Below are 16546 nucleotides of genomic sequence, written 5' to 3' on the forward strand. Positions count from 1 at the left end.
CCAGCTACTCGGGAAGCTGAGGCAGGAGAATGGCGTGAACCTGGGAGGCGGAGTTTGCAGTGAGCCCAGATGGCGCCACTGCACTCCAGCCTGAGACACAGAGCGAGACTCCGCCTCAAAAAAAAAAAAAAAAAGAAAAGTTTGATATTCCTTGATATTTTAATATTGAATAATTTTACGGTGCCCTTTTTAAAACTACAGAAGTATTTAGGTGAATTACATTAAATTGTCATCACGTGCTGTCTTTGGCAGCAATATACTAAAAATAAATAAATAATTGGAATGATACAGAGATTAGCATGGCTCCTGGGCAACGATGACACAAATTTGGGAAGTGTTTCATGTTTTAATATAAACAAATCATAAATTCTCATCAAAGCTGACTTCATTGCTATTGTGCAAGAAGCCTTATAGAAAGATACATATTCTTTTTTTTTTTTTTTTGAGACGGTGTATCACTCTGTCGTCCAGGCTGGAGTGCAGTGGCATAATCTCAGCTCACTGAAACCTCCGCCTCTCAGGTTCAAGTGATTCTCCTGCCTCAGACTCCCGAGTAGCTGGGATTACAGGCATGTGCCACCATGCCCAGCCAATTTCTGTATTTTTAGTAGAGATGGGGTTTTACCATGTTGACCAGGCTGGTCTTGAACTCCAGACCTCAGGTGATCTGCCCGCCTCGGCCTCCCAAAGTGCTGGGATTACAGGCGTGAGCCACTGCACCCAGAAGAAAAGGCTGTTGTCCTCCCACAAATCAGACTTCTATATACTGCTAAATTCAGGAGAAAAACTATGCAATGAGGACAGGAAAAGGAATCATATCAGAGTTCGAACTTGTCTAGTATAAGATTAGACAATACGTGACACATTGTGTCCTAGTTTAGGACATTATAGTTTTATTTAGAAATCCAGAGAATTGGCCAGGCGCGGTGGCTCACGCCAGTAATCCCAGCACTCTGGGAGGCCGAGGCGGGCAGATCACGAGGTCAAGAGATCGAGACCATCCTGGCCAACATGGTGAAACTCCATCTCTACTAAAAATACAAAAATTAGCTGGGAGTGGTGGCGGGTGCCTGTAGTCCCAGCTACTTGGGAGGCTGAGGCAGGAGAGTCGCTTGAACCCGGGAGGAAGAGGTTGCAGGGAGTCAAGGTCGCACCACTGCACTCCAGCCTGGAGACAGAGTGAGACCCCGTCTCAAAAAAAGGAAAAAAGAAAAAAGAAAAAGAAAGAAATCCAGGAAATTATGTATGTGGCTCAGGCCAAAATAAACTAAAGTAAAAAAATATCTTTTTTTTGAGACAGAGTCTCACTCTGTCTCCCAGGCTGAAGTGCAGTGGCACTATCTCAGCTCACTGCAACCTCTCCCTTCCAGGTTCAAGCAATTTTCATGCCTCAGCCTCTCGAGTAGCTGGGACCACAGGCATGCACCACCACACCCAGGTAATTTTCTTTTTTTTTTGAGACGGAGTCTCACACTGTCACTCGGGCTGGAATGCAGTGGCGTGATCTCGGCTCACTGCAGCCTCTGCCTCCCAGGTTCAAGTGATTCTCCTGCCTCAGCCTCCCGAGTAGCTAGGACTACAGGCACAGGCAACCACGCCTGGCTAATTTTTTGTATTTTTAGTAGAGACGAGGTTTCATTATGTTGGCCAGGCTGGTCTTGAACGCCTGCGCCTGACCTCCTGATCCACCTGCCTCGGCCTCTCAAAGTACTGGGATTACAGGCATAAGCCACCACGCCTAACCATTTTTTATATTTTTAGTAGAGATAGGATTTTACCATGTCGGCCAGGCTGATCTTGAGCTCCTGACCTCAAGTGATCCACCTGCCTTGGCCTCCCAAAGTACTGGAATTACAGGCATTAGCCACTGTGCTTGGCCTAAAATACAATATTTTAATTTTATTATTTTTATTAATTTGTTTATTTTTGAGACAGAATCTCACTCTGTCACCCAGGCTGGAGTGCAGTGGCATGATCTTGGCTCACTGCAACCTCTGCCTCCTGGGTTCAAGTGATTCTCCTGCCTCAGCCTCCCAAGTAGCTGGGATTACAGGTGCACGCCACCACACCTGGCTAATTTTTATATTTTTAGTAAAGATGACGTTTCACCACATTGGCCAAGCTGGTCTCCAACTCCTGACCTTAGGTGATCCACCCACCTCAGCATCCCAAAGTGCTGGGATTACAGGCATGAGCCACTGCACCCAACCTCATAAAATACAGTATCTTAAAAATTCCCTGTGTCTTACATATTTTTTTTAATTTAAAGAGTCTTTAGAAATCTCATGAAATCAGTGACTAAACCAATGTCTTTTAGTCTTAGACAAGGGGAGATAACCATGTCCTCTCAAAGGTTATTCTTTCCCAAGGTATAATTAAAAATTTAGTAATGTGTATAAAAGTCTTGGTTTATTTACTCCCTGGAAAATGAAGGCAGAAACAAAACCAATATAATGCATTGCAGGCTCTTCTTTTATGATGTGACATACTTCAACACATTACCAAATGTTTTTACTTCTCAGAAATCAGCCTTAGATACCCCAAATGTTTAAGAACAAAAATAAAACAAAACAAAAACACAACCTGTCTCTATGCCTCTAAGTGTACGTTAGAATTTTTGCCAGGATACTGGGGCAATTTTGAAAGCCTGAATAGTTGAATCCTCTTCCATAGATATTAATTCCCAACCTATTTGAAATAGAAAAGTTCATGGATAAAACTAAGAAAATGGCCAGGCGCAGTGGCTCACACCTGTAATCCCAGCACTTTTGGAGGCTGAGGCAGGCAGATCACCTGAGGTCAGCAAGGCCACCATGGTGAAATCCTGTCTCTACTAATAATACAAAAAAATTAGCCAGGCGTAGTGGCGTACGCCTGTAATCCCAGCTACTCAGGAGGCTGAAGCAGGAGAATTGTTTGAACCCGGGAGGCGGAGGTTGCAGTGAGCCAACACTGCACCATTGCACTCCAGCCTGGGCAACAAGAGCAAAACTCCGTCTCAAAAAAAAAAAAAAAAAAGCCTAAGAAAATAAGTGTACAGCCATAAAAAAGAACAAAATCATGTCCTTTGCAGCACCATGAATACGGCTGGAGAGCGATATATCCTAAGTGAATTTCTGCAGAAACAGAAAACCAAATACTGCATGTTCTCACTTGTAAGTGGTAAACATTTGGTACACATGGACACAAAAATGGCAATGGTAAATACTGGGGATTCCAAAAGGGGGAGGCAGTGAAGGGGCCAAGGGTTGAAAAAGTACTTTATTGGGTACTATGTTCTCTACTTGCGTGATGGGATCATTAGAAGCCGAAATCTCAGCATCACGCAATCTACCCGTGTGACAAACCTGCACATGTACCCCCTCAATCTAAAATTAACAAAGAAGAAGTATACTCACCTAAATTGGTACCACCCCTGCTCTATAACACAGTGTTCCCTAAGAAGAAATCCTCCTAGCACTGGGCCTGGCCAAATTGACAAGACACCAAGTTTGATTTGGGAAGACATAAATAGAGGTGCAGTTTGCTTCTTCTAAAAACTTGTTCTTGGCCAGGCATGGTGGCTCTCACCTATAATCACACCAATTTGAGAGGCTGCGGCGGACAGATCACTTGAGGTCAGGAGTTCAAGACCAGCCTGGCTAACATGGTGAAACCCTGTCCCTACTAAAAATACAAAAAATTAGCCAGGTGTGATGGTGCATGCCTGTAATCCCAGCTACTTGGGAGGCTGAGGCAAGAGAATCACTTGAACCAAGGAGGCAGAGGTTGCAGTGAGCCGAGATCGTGCCATTGCAGTCCAGCTTGGGTGACAGAACAAGACTCCATCTAAGAACAAATAAACAAAAAAAGAAACAAACTTGGTCTGAAAGTGTTATCAAAACACCAGAGATTTGGTCTAGGTCCTGCTGCTTGTCGCACAGAAAGCCAATCACTGAGACAACTAGTATTGCCAAGGAAAAAGGCTTTAATTGGGTGCTGCAGCTGAGGAGATGGGAGCTCAGTCTCAAATCCATCTCTCTGACTAAAACAAGGGATGTGTAAGCAGGGAAAAAAATGTAACAATGTGTAAGAAAACAGGAGCTAGGGAGGGGAAGGAGGCATCTGGTGTGATGATCTGGTGAGTTTCAGTTCTTTGATACTTCCTGAAGGTCTTTTCCTGAGAAAGGAACTCAGATAAAACAAAAACAAGTTTCAAGCTTTAAGAGCAAAAGGGTCAATTTCTATGTTTATCCGAAAACAACTGTGATGGGACTATGGGGCCAGTTTCAAAAGCGTATCTCTGCCTCTCATGCTAGACCACTCGTCACCAGCCTGTCCACCCACTTGGCCCTTGATCATCCTCACCTCCATGTGTTAATCTCACTGTGCTCCACCTCAAAATGCTTGCACTCACTTTCCTGCAATGACCTACCCAAGTTTCACCTTTTCCTGAACACTTAGCCAGTTATTCTAGCCCACATTAAACTCTTTCATGCTTGGCATTTCATTATTTGCTTTTTTTGAGACAGTCTCACTCTGTTGCCCAGACTGGAGTGCAGTGGTATGATCTCAGCTCACTGCAACCTCCGTCTCCCAGGTTCAAGTGATTCTCCTGCCTCAGCCTCCCAAGTAGCTGAGATTACAGGTGCACCACCATGACCAGCTAATTTTTTTTGTATTTTTAGTGGAGATGGGGTTTCACCATGTTGGCCAGGGTGGTCTCGAACTCCTGACCTGAAATGCTCCATCTGCCTCAGCCTTCCAAAGTGCTGGGATTACAGCCATGAGCCACTGTAATGCCTGGCCTCATTATTTGCTATTGTAATTGGTCTTTATTTAATGTACATTTTTCTTCCCCTGCAAACATTGTATTCACCGAGTGAGGTGTTGTTTTTTTTTTTTGACACAGAGTCTCACTCTGTCGCCCAGGCTGGAGTGCAGTGGCATGATCTTGGCTCACTGCAAGCTCCGCCTCCCAGGTTCACGCCATTCTCCTGCGTCAGCCTCCCGAGTAGCTGGGACTACAGGCACCTGCCACCACGCCTGGCTAATTTTTGTGTGTGTATTTTTAATACAGATGGGGTTTCACTGTGTTAGCCAGGGTGGTCTCAGTCTCCTGACCTAGTGATCCGCCCGCCTCGGCCTCCCAGAGTGCTGGGATTACAGGCATGAGCCACTGCGCCCAGCCTGAGTGAGTTTTGAAATACTGTTGCCATTTTCCTACATCTGAATTAAAGCGTCCCCCAAAATTCATGTCCTTCCCAGAACCTCAGACTGTAACCTTATTTGGAAACAGGGTCATTGCAGATGTAATAAATTAAGATGAGGTTGTATTGGAGTAGAGTGGGCCCCTAACCCAATCTGAGTGGTATCTTTATACGAGTAGACACAGACATACAGAGGGAAGATGGCCATGTGGTGACATATGCAGGGATTGCAGTGATGCAGCTACAAGTGGAAGAACACCAAGAATTGTTGGCAACTGGGCCTGGCGAGGTAGCTCACACTTCTAATCCTTTGGAAGGCTGCTAAAAAATAAAAACAAAGCCGGGCACAGTGGCTCACACCTATAATCCAAGCACTTTGGGAGGCTGACACAGGCGGATCACCTGAGGTCAGGAGTTCGAGACCAGCCTGGTGAAACCCTGTCTCTACTAAAAATACAAAAATTAGCCAGGCTTGGTGGTGGGTGCTTGTAATCCCAGCTACTTGGGAGGCTGAGCAGGAGAATCGCTTGAACCGAGGAGGCGGAGGTTGCAGTGAGCCAAGATCGTGCCATTGCACTCCAGCCTGGGTGACACAGTGAGATTCTGCCTCAAAAAAAAAAAAAAAAAAAAAGACTTGAAGGGACAATTTCTATGTTTATCCAAAAAAAAAAAAAAAAAACTGTCTGTGGAACTATTGGGTCAGTTTCATATACATGAAAGACTCCTCTTGAATTCATTTCCGTGTTGCCCAGAAAACATTCCCCATATGGGTTGTTAGAACAACGACAAAGCAAGAATAGGACATGAAAGGACCCACTGCTGTAAAAATTTAGATAAATAAAGAGTCGATGCACTGAGAAGTGTTCAGGAAGGCTGGGTAGGAGAGTTCACGGGTCAGGGAAGGAATGCCCAGACAGAAAACGACTCCACAGCCACAGCTAAGGCAACGAGTAGAAAAAGAGAAGCAGCCTTTCCAGGGAAGCTTCAGATATTTCTCCCGTCAGCTGTGAGTGAGGAATTGGGGTGGAGGCTGATGGGACACCAGCAATTGCAGCTCAACTGCAAGGAATCGGACGTGGGAAAACCTGGCCTGTTAAGACTTAACCACACACAGAACAGAACCCAGGTGTCCCTAGAGAAGTGCTGAAATGAGATAAGAAATGGGAACTAACTTGAGATACTACATTTATTTGTAATATGAATAGCAAAATATATCAGGGGCACATGTCAGGACCTCTTGAGGCTGTGTCATGGAAATAAAAAAAATTTAAAACAGGCCGGGCGTGGTAGCTCATGCCTATAATCCCAGCACTTTGGGAGGCCGAGGCAGGCAGATCACTTGTGGGCATGGTGGTGCATGTAGTAATCCCAGCTACTCAGGAGGCTGAAGCAGAAGAATTGCTTGAACCCAGGAGTCAGAGGTTGCAATGAGCCAAGATCGCGCCACATGCACTCCAGCCTGGGCAACAGAGCGAGACTGCATCTCAAAAAACAAAAATTAAATAAATAAATAATAAAAATAAAAACTCATGAACTAAGAAAGAAATACTTCCATGTGACAATTTTTCTTTCTTCCTAGACTCAGAGCCAATTTAATTGAAGGAGTGTGGTCAAGTTAGAAAGAACACTAGACAGAGTTAAAATATCTGGGTTTGGCTGGGCGCAGTGGCTCACACCTGTAATCCCAGCACTTTGGGAGGCCAAGGTGGGTAGATCACCTGAAGTCAGGAGTTTGAGACCAGTCTGGCCAACATGATGAAAACCCATCTCTATTAAAAATAAAAAATTAGCTGGGTGTGGTGGCGTGCTCCTGTAATCCCAGCTACCTGGGAGGCTGAGGCAGGAGAATTGCTTGAACCCAGGAGGCGGAGGTTGCAGTGAGCTGAGATCGCGCCATTGCACTCCAGCCTGGGTGACGAGAGCAAAACTCTGTCTCAAAAAATAAATAAATAAAATATCTGAGTTCTAGTCCTAGGGTGAGGACAACTTCTCTGGGCCTTAGAATCTTTATCTCAGACATAGAAATAGAGTATTTCCAGTGTGTCTTCCCAGTCTTCAGCTGTGACTCAGCTTGGGCTCATCAGAGTTGCACTGTCCCTCTAAATCCACCCAGGGCTGCACATCTTTTATTTACACAGACACACATACCCACAATTTCATATGTGTGTGTGTGTGTGTGTGTGCATGCATGTGTATGTCTATATATTAATATATAATATAATGTATACTATAAATTGACCAATGAACAAGCCAGCATCTCTTATCCCATCTAGAAGGTCCAAGGCCTACTAGTTGTCATTTCCATTTCCCAAACCCGAATCCTGCCAATATGACAAGAATACTAAGAAAAGGAATTTGGATCATGCCATTGTATAGCTTCAAATGTCAGCACCCTAATCCCGTCTAACTTGCTCCAGACAGCCACGCTTTTATGCTCTTCAAATACAAATGCTCGTTGGCATGAAGGTGAACCACCCTTTCCATTTTCTCCTTTTCCCCTCAATCTGGGATATCAAATCTGGTGTCAGAATGGCATAGTCTGCACAGAGAGGACATCATGAGGTGGCTTAGTTTCCTTGAGCTTTACGTGTGAAAGCACAATCAGGGGTGCTAGAATTCCCATATTTTACTACAGGCACAAGATACTGGGGGACATAAAATCAAAGCAAAATCCCCAAATCCTGAAGACCCTGTGATGCCAGGAAGAGAAAATAAAGCCACTCATACTCCCAGGACTGTAGCCTTTGTTTGGAATTGGGGTACCCATTTTGCTACACTTTTCATGCAACTAAAAAGCACAGCGTGGCATATATTGTATGGTGGTAGTAGAAATACTGCTGTAGGAGGCCGGGCGCAGTGGCTCACGCCTGTAATCCCGGCAATTTGGGAGGCTGAGGTGGGAGGATCACCTGAGGTCGGGAATTCAAGACCAGCCTGACCAACATAGCGAAACCCCATCTCTACTAAAAATACAAAAAAATTAGGTGTGGTGATGGGTGCCTGTAGTCCCAGATGCTAAGGAGGCTGAGGCAGGAGAATTGCTTGAACCCTGGAGGCGGAGGTTGCAGTGAGCCGAGATCGTGCCATTGCCCTCCAGCCTGGGCAACAGACAAGAAAGAAAGAAAGAAAGAGAGAGAGACAGAGCAAGAGAGAGAGAAAGAAAGAAAGGAACGGGGGGGAGGGGGGAGAGGAGGAAGAGGGAAGGGGAGGGGAGGGAAAGGGAGGGGAGGGAAGGGATGGCTCCAGGATAAATGTTGTCAGGAATGCTGCAGGTAGCAGCTCTCACCAGCATCTAACCGAAATAAAAGGGCCTTGCTGCTCAGAGCCCAACGGCTGTTCCAACTGTTTTCCAAGGGGCTGGACAACAATGTCCAAGAAGTAAGCAGTGGAGCTGACTGGGTTGTAGTTTAGGAAGCAAATGCCAGAAGACAGTGGGAGCCCTGGAGTGTGGAATGGGGAGTCTGGGACTGGAGGGCTGCAGATATTAGTCTCAGTTCCCTCCTTACAAGGACTTGGATCTGCCTTCTGTCAAAATCACACATGAACTGTTTTAACCAAAAACACATTTCTGACCAGGCACGATGTTGCCCAGGCTGGTCTCCAGCTTCCAGGCTCAAGCGATCCTCCCACCTCAGCCTCCCACAGTGCTGGGATTACAGGCCTGAGCCACACACCACCTAAAGTCATTTTAAAAAATAGATTTAGAGGCCAGGTGTGGTGGCTCATGCCTGTAATCCCAGCACTTTGGGAGGCTGAGGCGGGCAGATCACTTGAGGCCAGGAGTTTGAGACCAGCTTGGGCAATACAGTGGGATCCTGTCTCTACTAAAAATACAAAAATTAGCCGGCCATGGTGGTGCATGCCTGTAATACCAGCTACTCGGGAGGCCGAGGCATGAGAATTCCTTGAACCCAGAAGGCGGAGGTTGCAGTGAGCCGAGAGCACACCATTGCACTGTAGCCTGAGTGAAGAGCAAGACTCTGTCTCAAAAAATGAATAAATAATTAAAAAATTGGCCAGGCACGGTGGCTCATGCCTATAATTATTCCCAGCACTTTGGGAGGCCGAGGTGGGCGGATCACGAGGTCAGGAGATTGAGACCATCCTGGCTAACGTGGTGAAACCCCCTCTCTACTAAAAATACAAAAAAATTAGCTGGGCGTGATGGTGGGCGCCTGTAGTCCTCAGCTGAGGCTGAGGCAGGAGAATGGCGTGAACCCGGGAGGCGGAGCTTGCAGTGAGCTGAGATAGCACCACTGCACTCCAGCCTGGGCGACAGAGCGAGACTCTCTCTCGAAAAAAAAAAAAAAAGATTTGGAAGTACAGCATGGTGACTACAGTTAACAATATCGTGTTGTATACCTGAAACGTGCAGAGAGTAGGTCTCAAGTGTTCTCACCACACAAATGGTAACTAGGGAAGGTGGAAGATATGTTATAGCTTGGTCATGGTCATCATTTCACAGTGTACGTGAATATCAAATCATCACATTGTACACATTAAATATATGCAATTTTTATTTTTCAGTGAGACCTCAAAAAAGCAGTAAAATGTTTAAAGATATGGAAATAAGTGTATGTGTAAAGATGTCTCTGTGCTCCAGGTATGCATGTGTTCCATGTATGCACGTGTGTTCTATGTTCACATGTGTGATCCATGTACGCACGGGTGTTCTGTGTTCACATGTGCTTCATGTGTGTACGTGTGTTCTGTGTTCGCATGTGCTCCATATGTGCACTGTGTTCTGTGTTCGCATGTGTGTTCTGTGTTTGCATGTGTGTTCCATGTATGCACATCCTAGCTCTGCCCACTGAGAGGACCTGGACATGGCCACACTTAAATAGCCAGGAGCACATCCCGTGTCCAGTTCTTGGCTTCTAACCATTCTCCATTAAAAGGAGCAAGGGCTCCTTTGAGAAATGGTTGATTCCAGTATCAGGACAGGGAAAATATAAATGAACCCAGAACATCTTTTTGTGCCAGAGAGAGCAAGGAAGTTGCCCAAAGAATGCCAGGGACATGCAAAAGGCACAGATGTCTGTGCACAGGGCTCCCACTGGCCAAATCTGAGACAGAGCATCAAAATAATGAGACAGAAGGATTACAATGCATGGGATAAAACAGGACTACAGGAAATGATGAGTCATAGAGGTATAAAATCTGCAGAGGAATAAATGAAAAACTCGATGAGGAATGGGATATTCACATGATTTCAAATTACCCCCACAAAAATCACAAAAATACTTGAAAGTTATCAAGACGGGGGAAAAGGGGCCGGGCGCGGTGGCTCACGCCTGTAATCCCAGCACTTTGGGAGGCCGAGGTGGGCGGATCACAAGGTCAGGAGATCGAGACTGTCCTGGCTAACACAGTGAAACCCCGTCTCTACTAAAAATACAAAAAATTAGCCGGGCGTGGTGGCGGGCGCCTGTAGTCCCAGCTACTTGGGAGGCTGAGGCAGGAGACTGGCGTGAACCTGGGAGGCGGAGCTTGCAGTGAGCCGAGATCGTGCCACTGCACTCCAGCCTGGGCGACAAAGTGAGACTCCATCTCAAAAAATAAAAAATAAAAAAATAAAAAGCGGGGGAAGCAACTTCCTTATTTATAGTGGAAGAATCTGGCAGACACTAACTTAAGTGATGAAAGTGAACATCACCAGTAATGAAACAAATTGGAATCCTGTGCCACCTGCTGAGTTGCAACAGAACACAGAATCGCTTCTGGACATGCTCTTGAAGAAATGACCCTGAACTTTCTCAGGAAGATAGACAAGCGGACACACCCAAATTAAGGGGCATTCGACAAAATAACTTTTCTGTAGTCCTGAAGAGCAGCAAGGCCACGGAAGTCAAGGACAGACTGAGACTGTTCTAGACTGAAAGAGACTAGAGAGACAGGACAGCTGAATACAGCAGGCGACTCTAAACTGGCTCCTTTTGCGAAAAGGACATTATTAGAACGATTGTCAAAACTTGAAGGGGCCCTAAGGATTGGCAGTTTCATTCCAGTTTCCTGGTTTTCATGGTTATGGTATCATTTTGATGGTATCACTCCAGTTTCCTGATTTTGATGGTGCCATTGTGGTTATGTAGGAGAATGTCCTTGTTTGGAGGGTAATGGAGCCTCAGGCAATTTACTCTCAAATGGCTGAGAATAAAAGTTCTCTGCATTGTACTTCCAAGAATTGAGAGGACAGGATAAAGATGGATGGGCTTGGGAGGCCAAGGTGGGCAGATCACGAGGTCAGGAGTTCGAGACTAGCCTGGCCAACATGGTGAAACCCCGTCTCTACTAAAAATACAAAAATTAGCTGGGCGTGGTGGCGGGGGCCTGTAATCCCAGCTACTCAGGAAGCTGAGGCAGGAGAATTGCTTGAAACCAGAAGGTGGAGGTTGCAGTGAGCCGAGACTGTGCCACTGTACTCCAGCCTAGGCAATAAGAGCTAAACTCCAACTCAGGAAAAAATAAAAAAATAAAAAAAATTTAAAAAATACGGATGGGAATTATTTTACTAAGTGCAATCATGCTCTTCATACTATTCTTTTTTTTTTTTTTAATAGATATGGGGGTGGTGGTCTCACTATGTTGCCCAGGTTGGTCTCGAACTCCTGACCTCAAGTGGTCCTCCCACCTCAAACTCCCAAAGCGCTGGGATTACAGTCATGAGTCACAGCTCCTGGCCATAATTCTTTTTTTTTTTTTTTTGAGACGGAGTCTTGCTCTGTCGCCCAGGCTGGAGTGCAGTAGCGCGATCTCAGCTCACTGCAAGCTCTGCCTCCTGGGTTCATGCCATTCTCCTGCCTCAGCCTCCCAAGTAGCTGGGACTACAGGCGCCCGCCACCACACCCGGCTAATTTTTTGTATTTTTAGTAGAGACGGGGTTTCACCACGTTGGTCAAGCTGGTCTCGAACTCCTGACTTCGTCATCTGCCCGCCTTGGCCTCCCAAAGTGGTGGGATTACAGGCAGGAGCCACCGCGCCCGGCCTCCTGGCCATAATTCTTAATAAAATCATTAATTTAAATTTTACCTGAAGAAATTTAAATGGAAATTAAATGTGAAGAAATTCCTTAGGTTTAGAAAGGGGGTCTCTTAGCAAAGCCATATTTCTCCTTTCTTTGTTTACAAACTGACCAGTTTCAGGATAAGGCTGTTTCTTTTTTCTAGATATTTGCTGAGGGCTGAAACAAGCAAGCTGTTAATGCCTGAACTTTTTTCCTACCAAGTCCCTAGTGCTTCATATTAGTATGTACATGGTCAGGTCCCGAGAAACAGCGGGTGATAGCTCCCACCCAACAAAGACTGTCAACTTCCTGAACCAGGACAGTCCTCACTTCCCTCCATCCCACTCTTTGTGGCCAATTCCATAGTTTAGGATCTGTTACTTGCAACCCCCCATTTAGTTAACAATTTCTATGTCAGTTACGACTCTTTATTTTGTAAGAGAAAATTCAACTCTAAAGTGTCTTAAACAAGAAGGGAATTGTATTAGTTTTTATAACTGGCATCCTGGCGTAGCATAACTTCAGGCATAGCTTAATCCAGGGCTCCAATAATGTTAACAGGAGGAGGTTTCCCTGTCTCACTTCTGCTTCCATGGTTTCATGGTGTTGGGTCAGCAGTTCGTACAGCTATATCCTTCCTCTTTTCTATCCAGTAGGAAAGAGGCTGTTTTCCCCCCATCAGTCATTCTTACTGAATAAGGCAGTTCTAATGTAATTTTCTTTTCTTTTTTTTTTTATTGAGACAGAGTCTGGCTCTGTCACCCAGGCTGGAGTGCAGTGGCGTGATCTCAGCTCACTGCAACCTCTGCCTCCTGAGTTCAAGCAATTATTCTCCTGCCTCAGCCTCCCGAGTAACTGGGACTACAGGCATGTGCCACCACATCTGGCTAATTTTTTTGTATTTTTAGTAGAGATCGGGTTTTGCCATGTTGGCTAAGCTGGCCTGGAACTCCTGACCTCAGGGGATCCACCTGCCTCGGCCTCCCAAAGTGCTGGGATTACAGGCATGAGCCACAGCACCTGGCCTAATTTTTTTTTTTTTTTTTTTTGAGACAGAGTTTTGCTCTTGTTGCCCAGGCTGGAGTGCAATGGCACAATCTCGGCTCACCGCAACCTCCGCCTCCCGGGTTCAAATGATTCTCCTGCCTCAACCTCCCGAGTAGCTGGGATTACAGGCATGTGTCACCACGCCTGACTAATTTTGTATTTTTAGTAGAGATGGGGTTTCTCCATGTTGGTCAGGCTGGTCTCGAACTTCTGACCTCGGGTGATCTACCCGCCTCGGCCTCCCAAAGTGCTGGGATTACAGGTGAGAGCCACTGCGCCCGGCCTGTAATTTTCAAATAGTAAAATTACAGGTAGTTTTCTCTTCTCCCTGCATGAAAACTCAAAGGGAATGGCAGAAGGGGATAATTTTCTGTACAGTTACTTTCTTTCACCACTATGTGGATGTCTCATTGAGTCACTGCTGAATCTTCAATGCAAAAGTGACTTTAAAATGAAAGATGTGTCAGTTTAAAAGTCATCGAATGGGTAGGTCAGTGATATTCAAAAAGGTGAAGAGAAAGAATAGAGATATTGGCCAGGCACAGTGGCTCACACCTGTAATCCCAGCACTTTGGGAGGCCAAGGCAGGTGGATCACGAGGTCAGGAGATCGAGACCATCCTGGCTAACACGGTGAAACCCCATCTCTACTAAAAATACAAAAAATTAGCCGAGCGTGGTGGCAGGCGCCTGTAGTCCCAGCTACTCAGGAGGCTGAGGCAGGAGAATGGCGTGAACTCGGGAGGCGGAGCTTGCAGTGAGCTGAGATCGCGCCACTGCACTCCAGCCTGGGCGACAAAGCAAGACTCCATCTCAAAAAAAAAAAAAAAAGGAATAGAAATATTTTGAAGTTTCCCAGAGTTTCCCATACCTGATAGAGCAAAGTGAGATTCTGATGACTAAAGTTAGGAGGGAACTTGATTCAAGAAAGCAACTTACAGTAAGCACCTCTCACTAAGGTCTGTCCCCGTCCTAACCAGGCCATGGCCTCCAGAAGTTTGATTGTATTTCTGTTTCATTACTTTTTCATATCCAGATGCTGCTTTGGACAGCTTCCTTTCCCACTTTTTTCAGTGTCTATACAAAAGCTTTACCATATTACTTAAGTTCCCTACTTCCATTGTTTATCATCTTCATCCACAGCAGATATTTCATTTTCAGAGGCAAAAGGGACATAAACTTCTCTGCCTTCTGCACCAGTGGTGGTGGGCAGCCTCCAAGATGGTGCCCAGCAACCCCTGCTCTCCTGATCTGCTCATCTTTCTGCAGGCCCCTCCATCTAACTGAGCATGGAATGGACTTACTGCCTCCCTTCTCACACACAGGATACCAAGGAAATTATGAGCTATCACTTTTGAGATTAAGTTTTTAAAATAAGATGGCTTCCATAGTGAGTGAGCTCTCTTGTTCTTTCCAGCACTTGCTCTCTATCTCTCTGTGTCTCTGTCTCCATGGTGGAAGCCAGCGGCCATGTTGTGAAGCAGCTCCATGGAGAGGCCCATGTGGGAGGGACTGAGGCCTGCCACCAACCACAGGAGAGAGCATGGCAGTGGAGCCTTCCTTCAGTCAAACGTTCAGATGAGACTGCAGCTCCAGTTAACAGCTTCTCGAACCTCATGAGAAGCTTTAAGCCAGAGGTACTTGGTTAAGCTGTGCCTGCATTCCTGTACAACAGAAGCTGTGAGATCATAAATGCTTGCTGCTTTAACCCACTAAGTATTGGGGTAATGTTTTATGCAACAATAGGTAATAGGTAGTTTGTCAATACTTAGCTCCAAAGGAAGGTCAGGTCCTTATTCCTTTTCAAAAAGAGCCCTTAGTCCCATCCCCTGGACCCCATCCCCCGTTTGCTTCACAAATTATGTCCTCTTTTTTTTTTTTTTTTTTTTTTTTTTGAGAAGGAGTCTTGCTCTGTCGCCCAGGCTGGAGTGCAGTGACGCAATCTTGGCTCACTGCAACCTCTGCCTCCCAGGTTCAAGCAATTCTCCTGCCTCAGCCTACCGAGTAGCTGGGACTACAAGCATGCGCCACCATGCCCAGCTAATTTTTGTATCTTTAGTAGAGACAGGGTTTCACCATGTTCGCCAGGATGGTCTTGAACTCCTCATGTCAGGTAATCCACCTGCCTGGGACTCCCAAAGTGCTGGGATTACAGGCGTGAGCCACTGTGCCCGGCTGCATCTTCATTCTTAAAAATCCTTACTTTGGGGCTGGGTGCGGTGGCTCACACCTGTAATCCTGGCACTTTGGGAGGCCGAGGTGGGTGGATTACCTGACGTCAGGAGTTCAAGACCAGCCTGGCCAACATGGTGAAACCACATCTCTACTAAAAATACAAAAAAAAAAAAAATTAGCTGGGCATGGTGGCAGGTACCTGGAATCCCAGCTACTCGGGAGGCTGAGGCAGGAGAATTGCTTGAACCTGGGAGGCAGAGGTTTCAGTGAGCCGAGATTGCACCATTGCACTCCAGCCTGGGCAACAAGAGCGAAACTCCGTCTCAAAAAAAAAAAAAAAAAAAAATCTTACTTTGGATTCTTGTTTCACTTTGTAAGCTTTCTTCTTTATAAGATTTTTTTCCTCCTTTAACCCTCAAACCTGAAAGAAGGCCAGGTAATGGTGGGTCATACCTGTAACCCCTGCACTGTGGGAGGCTGAAGCAGGTGGATCACTTGAGGTCATGAGTTCAAGACCAGGCTGGCCAACATGGTGAAACCCCGTCTCTACTAAAAATACAAAAATTAGCAGGGCATGGTGGAGCACGCCTGTAGTCCCAGCTACTCAGGAGGCTGAGGTGGGAGAATTACTTGAATCTGGGAGTTGGAGGTTGCAGTGAGCCGAGATTGTGCCACTGCACTCCAGCCAGGGCAACAGAGCGAGACTCCATCTCAAAAAAAAAAAAAAAAGAAAAGAAAAAAAACCTGAAAGAATAGTCGCCCACATAGCAGGCTGGGCTTCCCCCACTGCCTCATCTCCCATACTTAATGCAATTGGTTTCTACTCCCTATGAACCCTAGAATCTCACCAATTGCCAGTGATGACATCTCTCTCTGTATCTCTGTCATTCTCTTTTTTTTTTTTTTTTGAGATGGAGTTTCGCTCTTGTTGCCCAGGCTGGAGGGCAGTGGCGCGATCTTGACTCACAGCAACATCCCCCTCCCGGGTTCAAACGATTCTCCTGCCTCAGCCTCCTGAGTAGCTGGGATTACAGGCGCACGCCACCACGCCCAACTAATTTTTTTTGTATTTTAGTAGAGACAGGGTTTCACCATGTTGGCCAGGATGGTCTCGGTCTCTTGACCTCGTGATC

The 16546-nt window shown here is 46.0% G+C and overlaps 1 non-coding gene across 1 annotated transcript; it reads left to right on the forward strand.

Annotated features, from left to right (window-relative positions):
- Nucleotides 1-244: 244 nt before the first annotated feature.
- On the forward strand, nt 245-349 carry LOC115935451 (U6 spliceosomal RNA). Its single transcript, XR_004071080.1, has one exon. It is a non-coding gene; the product is annotated as a U6 spliceosomal RNA (small nuclear RNA).
- Nucleotides 350-16546: the final 16197 nt, after the last annotated feature.

Source organism: Gorilla gorilla, chromosome 6 (assembly GCF_029281585.2).
Source record: "Gorilla gorilla gorilla isolate KB3781 chromosome 6, NHGRI_mGorGor1-v2.1_pri, whole genome shotgun sequence".
Lineage (NCBI taxonomy): Eukaryota > Metazoa > Chordata > Mammalia > Primates > Hominidae > Gorilla > Gorilla gorilla.